The 6,000-nt window shown below is 50.1% G+C and overlaps 1 protein-coding gene across 8 annotated transcripts in view; it reads left to right on the top strand.

The window, feature by feature from the left end:
- The window catches only part of dlg3 (discs, large homolog 3 (Drosophila)), a 90,594-nt gene that overhangs the window by 61,982 nt on the left and 22,612 nt on the right, over positions 1–6,000 (top strand). The gene's annotated exons all lie outside the window — the stretch shown is intronic.

Here is a 6,000-nt window from a genome sequence, read left to right as displayed (position 1 = left end):
CGTGTGCTGAACGTGTGTGTGTCTGTGTCTGTTGTCCGTGTGCTAAACGTGTCTGTTGTCCGTGTGCTGAACGTGTGTGTGTCTGTGTCTGTTGTCCGTGTGCTAAACGTGTCTGTTGTCCGTGTGCTGAACGTGTGTCGCTGCATTGTGTGTCTGTGTCAAGGCCCATTCACTGTGATTTCTGTACTCCCCCCAGCAGGCCTGAACCTATTTACAGTGTCATCCACAAACACCCGGGGCACAGTGGGGTGCCCCCGGGTGTCCACGACGGGGGGGCGCCCCGGGACGCAGGCTTCTGTTCTGGCCAAGGCCCCGTCCCCTTCGGCAGGTACTGACCCAGTGACATCGCTACGCTACGCTAGCCTTACAACCTAGCTACGGCCACGCGTGGTCCAACCTTCACCTGCATTCGGCCTGTCAGTAGTCAAACGAGAAGGCGGACGAGGACGGAGTGCTGCTTTTTTTAGCGGACAGGGTTGTGAAGGAGGGCCTGCTGTCTGTGCAGTGTTAGAGTGTTACTGGCTGTCTGTCCATGTGGAACAGTCTATACATGTCTGAAGCCTAGACCCCAGTCACATGGATGACAGATTTGTGCGTACCCTTGGGACAAAGCTACGCGGCTCTCAGACCAGGGTCCATGGGGAACAGCCCAAAACGCCCGCATTCCTGCTGTGGCAACTTCACTCCTGTACGTGTCCTCCGCTGGTGCCTTTGGGTTCACCCTTATATAAATGTCCAATGTTCATAGGTTTGGACAGCAATAACCCTGTTAGCTCCAAATGTCCATGTCTGCTGCTGGGTTATTTTTTTTCTTAGTATTTTTATTTTTTGTCTTTATGTGGTGGGCGGAGTCACACTGAGAGACTGTATCTATAAAAGGCTTCACTGTGCTCTGTGTCACTGTTGTAATTAAGTGTGATGTTAAAACCACAGCGGCACCTCATTGTCTGCTTTGACTACCTGTCTGCGATGGACTGGTAGGAAACATGAACAGCCCCTCAATGCAGCAGCGAACTTTCATCGCTTATTTGGTTTAATGCTTTCCATTGCACGCAATCTATTTTTGTCCATCCATATTTAATATTAGTTTTCCTGTTTCCTGATAAGGTACTTTCTTGGTACGGTACGTTTATTTCAGTTGATGTAATTCATTTAAATTTGAAGAGTGAAACTACTATGTGCTAATCGTCTTAAATATATTTGATGAGCAGATCATATGATACGAATGATAGGACAGTAGGAAGAGTCATGAGCCGAGCCAGAGTCGTACCAAGCCAGAGTCGTACCAAGCCAGAGTCGTACCAAGCCAGAGTCGTACCAAGCCAGAGTCGTACCAAGCCAGAGTCGTACCTGCCCTTCACAGAGACACAGGTCTCCACGGGAGTCTACCTGACAGAACCCCTAGCTTGCACAAGCTGCTCACTTCCATCTGGTAGGAGCTCTAAACCAGGCCCGAGTCCCAAGCCACTGCTACTGGCCTGGCTTCCCTACTAACATCCTCAACTGTGGATGTTTTTACGGGGTGTCTGTCTCTCAACCTGTCTGTCTGTGCTTGTGTGAAAATCAGAATGCACATGTCTATTTAAAGTAGTTAGCTGTGTGTGTGTGTGTTTAATAGATTGGTTTTATGTGTTATATTCATGTTGTATGTCCCTGTCTGTCTCACGTCCCTCATCAGTCATTGCGACGTCATGGATGGATGTCTTCTCAGCGGTGTGTTTGTGCAGAACAAGCTTTCCTGGCAGTTTCTACACTCATGTCAAGGTGCCTGGTTAAATCATTGGTATTGTGAAGCAGACAGACTACAGACGGACTACAGACGGACTACAGACGGACTACAGACGGACTACAGACGGACTACAGACGGACTACAGACAGACTACAGACGGACTACAGACGGACTACAGACGGACTACAGACACGTACATGGTACGGTAGATCAGTCATGATCCAGTGACATAAGAAGAAGTACGACTTCCAGTGCCTTGGACCAATCCAGAATTGGGAGCGCTTGGGTCTAAGCGCACAGCATTAAGTCAAGTGGAGATTTGGCCTCTTGACTTAATGGTGAAGCTGAACGGCAGTGTGTTGTGTATGACAGGGAGCTCTTCCGTTTCAGCTACGGTTTCATCTTCTAACAAAATTGTGGACCCAGAACTCAATCGAGCATCTGGGTTAACTAAGATCATAAAGTGGTTGATTTGAATCATGAATGCTGATTGGCTGAAGGGTGCTCATCTAGCAAGAGAGTAGTGTGTTGTTCTAGTCAGTGTCCACATACAAATGCCGTACTTACTCATGACATTTCTGCCAGGTAAGCCTTTTGTTCAATTTTGAAGAGAATGTTAAAAGTTGGCACAAGGACTCTATTTGGTAAATGTATAGGTTTGGGTTATATAAAACCCCAAAAAGCAAGCATTCAACATGAAATTGAAGCGCAGTGGCTAGTAAAAACTCCCTCAGGTTGAAGCTTAGGAAGAAACGTAGAGAGGATTGCGCCTCTGATAGGTGGCCATTTGGAGATTCTAAGAGTACACGACCTTTTAAGGCCACGTGTGTCTGTGCTACATGTGTGTCTGTGCTACGTGTGTGTCTGTGCTACGTGTGTCTGTGCTACGTGTGTCTGTGCTACATGTGTGTCTGTGCTACATGTGTGTCTGTGCTACGTGTGTGTCTGTGCTACGTGTGTGTCTGTGCTACGTGTGTCTGTGCTACATGTGTGTCTGTGCTACATGTGTGTCTGTGCTACGTGTGTCTGTGCTACATGTGTGTCTGTGCTACATGTGTGTCTGTGCTACGTGTGTGTCTGTGCTACGTGTGTCTGTGCTACGTGTGTCTGTGCTACGTGTGTGTCTGTGCTACGTGTGTCTGTGCTACATGTGTGTCTGTGCTACGTGTGTCTGTGTTACATGTGTGTCTGTGCTACATGTGTGTCTGTGCTACGTGTGTGTCTGTGCTAAGTGTGTGTCTGTGCTAAGTGTGTGTCTGTGCTACATGTGTGTCTACGTTACGTGTGTGTCTACGTTACGTGTGTGTCTACGTTACGTGTGTGTCTGTGCTAAGTGTGTGTCTGCGTTACATGTGTGTCTGCGCTACATGTGTGTCTGCGCTACATGTGTGTCTGCGCTACATGTGTGTCTGCGCTACATGTGTGTCTGTGCTACGTGTGTGTCTGTGCTACATGTGTGTCTGTGCTACATGTGTGTCTGTGCTACATGTGTGTCTGTGCTACATGTGTGTCTGTGCTTGCGTGGTGGTGTCCAGGTATCCTGTTCTGGCTGGGGACAGACTGGGGGGGGTGGAAGTGGACAGAATTCTTTATTTTGGGTGGGCGGGGTAACTGGAGGCTGTCACCTCACACCTACACACACAACCCTTCCACACACACACAGCCCTTCCACACACACACAGCCCTTCCTACACAGGACTGTGCTCCCTGCCGCTGTCCTTCTGGAAATATAAACAAGGCTGCCGCAAATGAATTGGGGAGGAGGAGGTTGATCCAACAGAGGGCAGACATTCCTGCAGCTGTCATGATTCATCTGTGTTCAGGTCCACCCCCTCTCCCCCGCTCCTCCTCTCCCTGCTCCCCGCTCCTCCTCTCCCTGCTGCCCTCTCCTCCTCTCCCTGCTCCCCTCTCCCCCGCTCTCCCACCCCCCACAAGGCTGCCCACCCTGCCGTCACACACACACACTGATCTGCTCAGACATTTCCCTCATAATGTGCTGACGCACACTCACTCACACACACACTCAATTACATTAACATACACACTCACACACATTACCACACACTCACTCACATTACCACACACACACTCCCTCACATTACCACACACCCCCTCACATTAACTCACTCACACACACTCACTCACATTACCACGCACACACACACACACACACACTCACTCACACACACAACCACTCATACACACACACACGCACAAACATATTGATGTAGGCTCCCTCACAATACATTATAACACATGGATAAATCCACCTGCACACGTTCTCTGTGGTCTCAGCACTGACTGGACCTGGACTCCTTCAGGTGCACCTGCCTGGGTCTCCGGAACCATGTCGTGTCCGCTTCAGGCCCGACCGGACCGACATCGTCACAGTGACATCATGCAAACAGACATCTGGTCAGAGTGGATCCATGTCCAGCTGCCTCAGTGTCGGTGCTGTCAGATAAAGACAGAGGCCCGGCCCGGGAAGATCTCTGCGGGTTTGGTTCTCCAGGTTTACTCCAGTCCTCGGGTCCTGAACACGAAACCTCCCGAGGAGTGGAGCTGGACGCCATGTGAGAGGGGAGGAGTCAGGGAGGGTGTGGGCGGGGCTGGTCGGATCATCGGCCTTCTGCCCATCTGACACCTCCCCTCTGTGTGGTGGGGGATATTCTTGTGTTGGAGAACCCACACTAGAACCCCACCCACAGATCCTCAAGGGCCCCCGTCTTGTAGGCTGTGACCCTTATGATTCCAGGATTGCCTCATTAGTATGGTGCTTTTTCAAATGGTTGTGAGCAGCATGTAGCATGTCTGTGTGTGTGCGTGCGCCCACACGTTTTGTGTGTTTTTGTTTGTGCATGTCTCAGCTGAGGCAACTGGCCAAGTAACAGCAGATGCACTAAACGAGATAGCTGTATATACAACAGGACTATACAGGGCTGTACCGCAGGTGTCCTAATCAGCAACTTTCCTCCGATCAACCTTTGACCCAGGTGAACTTTTAGACAGGTGAGCTTTTGGACCGCGATATAGCTCGAGTGATACACAGCAGAGGCAGGTCCTTTGCAATGGCAACTGGGTAACATTTTGAGCACAGACAGGATTTAAGCTGCACACAGAATATATTTGAACTAGGTAATCATAGTTCAGGTTGTGTTAAATGCTCAAGTGACTCTAAACTGTTAATCATTCATTGCGCCTGGTTTATTTTTAGCCACCCTGAGAGGCTTGAAATAACTGTCTGTCGCGTTAGGAGCGAGGACGTTTCTTCCATGTCAAATTAGAATGAAATAGCTGGTCTAGTAAGAGAGCAGCAGTGTCAGTAGAATTCACCGAAGAATGTGAAGGAGAAAACTAGAAAAGGGACGAGAGAGCAGTATTCCTCTCATCTGTTTATGTCAGCTCTGCACGCTACGGGCTTGTGTGATCCTGCCAGAGAAAGAGAGGAAGCTGATGTTTTCCAGCGAGACTTGATCTCCTTGTGTTTGTGGAAAATGGCTGTCTGCAGTGTCCACCATTAATCAGCCAGGCAGAGCCAATTACTGTGCTGGGAAGAGGAGACAGCCATCCGGTGTTTTGGCCACGCGGTCCACTGTACACCACAGAGGATCAGGAGGGGGCTGACACAGCCTCACAGGCCCAGCCGGGGGGGGGGGGGGGGGTCAGAGAGAGTTAGAGAGGGTGAGAAACAGAGAGGGAGAAAAGAGAGGCATGTAGAAAGAGTGAGAGAGACAGTGAAATGGAGAGGGACCGGGTGAAAGGAGGGGAGACCAGCCCAAGGCAAGACACAGAGAGAGGCGAGGTACGTGCACAGAGAGTGCAGATTTTTGACCACGATAACTGTTTACATTCCTGGTCTGGATGAAAAGACATGGGGGAGGGAGGAGGGGGAGGCATGACAGGTCCTCTGACTGGGAGGGAGCTGATCCTTGTGTTCATAACCTTTGGAATTCACTGTCTTTTTTTCACGCAACTGCCCACGCCCTTTGTCCTGATACTAACCCTCAGAGAGAGACCCTCTGATTGCTGTTCTGGAAAACGGACCTCTCCTCAGATGTATTCCACTGAAAGACACCGTTGGGCCTCTGTGTCATCGGCCGGTCCGGACTGTCGCCAGTGTCTTGATGATGTGATGTCAGGCGTTTGAAGGTCAAGTCGAAGTTCACAGGTTGTTCATCCAATCCCAAATGGGCTGCAGGGAGCCGGTCTGCCCAGTCTCCAGAGGACTGTGTTGATGGACAGGACTAACTGGTGTGAAGTTGCTGTGTCTT

This window comes from Esox lucius, chromosome 4 (assembly GCF_011004845.1).
Source record: "Esox lucius isolate fEsoLuc1 chromosome 4, fEsoLuc1.pri, whole genome shotgun sequence".
Taxonomy (NCBI): Eukaryota; Metazoa; Chordata; class Actinopteri; order Esociformes; family Esocidae; genus Esox; species Esox lucius.
Note: the sequence above shows the minus strand (reverse complement) of the source record. Positions and strands in the feature narration are given on the sequence as shown.